The 4,046-nt window shown below is 31.8% G+C and overlaps 1 pseudogene; it reads left to right on the top strand.

Moving 5' to 3' along the window:
- Positions 1-1,440, top strand: part of LOC106292359 — a 9,667-nt pseudogene extending 8,227 nt beyond the window's left edge.
- The last annotated feature ends 2,606 nt before the right edge of the window (positions 1,441-4,046 follow it).

Raw genomic sequence — 4,046 nt, 5'->3', positions numbered from 1 at the left:
TTTTATTTCTATTTTGGATTATTAATGAAACGTCGACGGGTTCTAACTCATACAAGATTTGTCAGTGGTGTATTTTTTTGGTTTACCTATTTCTAACATTTTTTTGTCCACCATAAACAATTTTTAACAAAGTCGAGTAAAACTCTAAAAATAAATAATTTTGCAACCGTATAATTTTATAAATTTTTCTAGAGTTATTAATTTGAAAAAAAATAGTTTATTACAATTCTATATTTTTGAAATTAATTTAGGTAAAATAAGAAAATAATTTAATTTATTGTTCGATAAATTGTTTAATTTTTTGAATTCAAATTGTATATTTTGTTCTTTACAGTATTTGTTTTATATACTAACAACTACCTAAGTAAATACTAAACAACTTCATAAACTTTATCTTTTGAACATGAAAGCGCTAATAATGCTAATGGTCGATCAAATGATCATGACGAAAATAATGCATATGAATTCGCCGGTCATTCTTATATCAACCTAATCAAACTGTGTGACTTCCAAATGTTATGTTCATCACCATTATATACAACACGGAAAAACAAAAGTGGAAAAAAATAAACGACAAAATCCCGTACACAAAACTACAAAACGATCAATAACTTATCCGGCCCCGGTTATACCCCTAGTATATAAAAAAAGGAAGTAATCATCTCGTTGTCGTTCGTTAATAATCGTTAATAGTTAAAACTCAAATTTGTCGGGACGATTTTTTATATGAAACATGATTATAGTCTCGAGACCCTTTTTTTTAAGTATCTGCCTCTTTTTTTGGTTCGTATAGAGAAGAGTTCTACTAATGGCAAAACCAGTCTTGGTACGAAACACAGAAGAAATGATGATGAATTTAAACTTCCCTAACTGTATCAAAGTTGCTGAATTGGATTGTTCTTCGGGACAAAACGCGTTTTTGGCTATCTCTGAGATCATCAACACCATCAGTGTATTGTGCCAACAATCGAACCAAAACCCTCCAGAAATCGATTGTTGTCTGAATGATCTTCCAGAAAACGATTTCAATGCAACGTTCAAATCCATACCCTTCTTCAACAAGGAGCTCATGATCACAAACCAAGCATCGTGTTTCGTCTATGGAGCACCAGGTTCCTTCTACTCGCTCTAGGCTCTTCTCTCGCAACAGCCTCCATTTAATACACTCCTCATACGCTCTCCATTGGCTCTCTAAGGTAATTTTCTTTAAGACTTTGTTATAACATTCCCTAACATTTTCATTTACATAAAACTTTGAGTTATTTGATAGTTAAACGGTGGAGTTGTGTATTATTATAGGTACCAGAAAAACTCGTAAATGACAAGGAAAATGTGTACATCACAAACGCAAGTTCTCAAAGTGCATATAAAGCTTACTTGAATCAATTCAACCGAGATTTCACAATGTTTCTAAAGTTGATTTGTTTTCAAGATAGATGAGTGGAAGTAGTGAATCATGATATTCTTTGGTTTAGAGGTTTGGCAAACATATGTTGTAGTATTGTATGTATTTCTTAGGGTTAGATTTTGGAAAGCTAAATGTTTTTCTCAAAAATTAATTTTCACCTATATGTGTTTATTTCTGTGTATAGTAAACATTTTTCAAGTTTGATTTGATTTTATGGAGTGTTAAATTAGATAATTAAGTTTAGGGATTATGTTTAGGGTATGGACGACTTATATTTCAGTCGTCTGGTGAATAATTTTACCCAGACGACTTATATTTTAGTCGTCCAAATATTCCAGCCTAAAATTTTTAAAAGTCTAGGAAGTCTTTTATTTTAGTTTTCCGCTAAAAATATTTTAGTTTCCCGCTAAAAATATTAAACTCTTCTGGATGACTTACAAGTAAGTCGTCTAGGAAGTCGTCTGAATCAAAAATATTTAACCTAATTGGATTTTTTATCTTCCTATATAAAGAAAAAATTATACATTCTCTTTCATTCTCTCAAATGGATGTAACAAAAATGTAATGTCATCATTCTAAAACTCTTCAACCTCTCTCTGATCTCTTTGAACTTATAAACACTAACCTTTATATCAATTTATTGTTTTTGTCTCATGTCTTTCTCACTAGTTTATCTTGTTTTTGCATGTTTTTAATCAGATGGTTTTCATCTTCCACTCATTTAAAGGTAAATCTATCAATTTTATATATGTATTTTTGTGTGTTCTATAATGGTAGATTTATCTAATTTTCCACTAATTTTCTCTGTTTTAAGTCATTTGAAAGTTTTTGGATTGCATGTTTTTTAAAACTGGATTTGGATATGCAGGTTTTTCAGATCTGGAAGACGTCTGGGACGACTTACCTGTTAGTCGTCTAAAATATAATGCGCTAGACGACTTCCAGGAAGACTTCCAGGAAGTCTTCCAGACGACTTCCAGGAGGTCGTCTGGACTTCTAGGAAGTCTTCCAGACGACTTACAGGAGGTCGTCTGGACTTCCTGGAAGTCGTCTGACAGAGTCTTCTCCCATGTCTCTCCCTTTCATAACAAACCTGAGCGTTTTGGTAAGTTTTTATGTCTGATTTTTCTTCATTTGGTAACTTTCTATTGTATAAAGTTCTTATTTTTTTTTCCAAACTAAAACTCTTCAAACCCACTTTAATCTCTTTGACTTGAAAACACCAAACTTTATATGAATTTTTCAGTTTTGTCTCATGTCTTTCTAACTAATCTATCTTTTTTGCAGGTTTTTAATCAGATGACTCTCATCTTCCACTCATTTAAAAGTAGATCTACTAATTTTAGATATGTATTTTTTGTGTGTTCTATAAAGGTAGATTTATTTAATCTTCTACTCATTTTCACTGTTTTTAAGCCATTTGAACGTTTTTTGATATGCAGGTTTTTCAGATCTGGAAGACTTCTGGGACGACTTACCTGTTAGTCGTCTAAAGTACAATGCACTAGACGACTTCCAGAAAGTCTTCCATACGACTTCCAGGAAGTTTTCCATACGACTTCCAGGAAGTCTTCCAGACGACTTCCAGGAAGTCTTCTTCCATATCAAGTGGAGTTCAAGCTTGTCTTTGTAGATGAATGATCTATAATAGTTTTGTTTGTGGTATGTTTTGTGATTTGCATGTCTACTCTTTTATTTGTGATTTTTTTTGTAAAATCAGTAATAATGTTTCCCAAGATGTAATATATGTGCTAACAATGTGTTTACACATTTACAAATCAATGAAATAATATACTTCAATAGCCTTTTTCTTATCTTTGGATCTCCCATATGCAATAATAAACTCCAATGGCCTTTTCTCATCTTAATAAACAAGAATGTTGGTAGCTTCATATTGATACAACATTTTAAGAAGAATTTAACCCTTCTTCCAACTCATAACAATAGTCATCATTATTGTCTATAACAATAATACTTAAGAGATAGAAACAAACAATATTAACTAGTCAAAGCATATCACATTTTTTACAAGTTTGTGTTGAAAAACTTAGTCAAATTTAGTAAAACTTGGTTACCCAAAACGTTTTAATCCCATATTTCACACTTGCTCTAATCTTCCATTGACAACCACTAACACGACATGTTGCCATAAAGAGAGTTTTCGTTGACTTGTGTATTCCAACATCCATCTTTCAACAATCATTCTCCATACACTGCATGTAACTGACGCATCATCTGAAAAAGTCAAAATAAAACACATTAGCAAACATAGAACAAAGAAAACGAAAGCTTATTAAAGATCGACACGGACGACTTCAATCTAAGTCTTCCAGACGACTAAAATATAAGTCGTCTGGTCAATGCAGATGTTATTTTTGCAATTGACTTTGAAATCTGTTATCTGAGACGACTGAAAAATAAGTCGTCTACTTTTATTTGGTTAAAAAAACTCCAAAGCTAGACGACTTACATTTCAGTCGTCATAGGTTAGTTTTGCATTTGACTGGATTATTTCAGAAGTTTGACTTTCCTGGATGACTTACATTTCACTCGTCTGGTGAAAAATTGAAATATCAATATTTTATTAAAACTCGAACAATTAAGTCGTCATAGGTTAGTTTTGCAATTGAAAAAAAAA

This window comes from Brassica oleracea, chromosome C5 (assembly GCF_000695525.1).
Source record: "Brassica oleracea var. oleracea cultivar TO1000 chromosome C5, BOL, whole genome shotgun sequence".
Lineage (NCBI taxonomy): Eukaryota > Viridiplantae > Streptophyta > Magnoliopsida > Brassicales > Brassicaceae > Brassica > Brassica oleracea.
The sequence above is the reverse complement of the archived record's forward strand: the minus strand, read 5'-3'. Positions and strand labels throughout refer to the sequence as shown.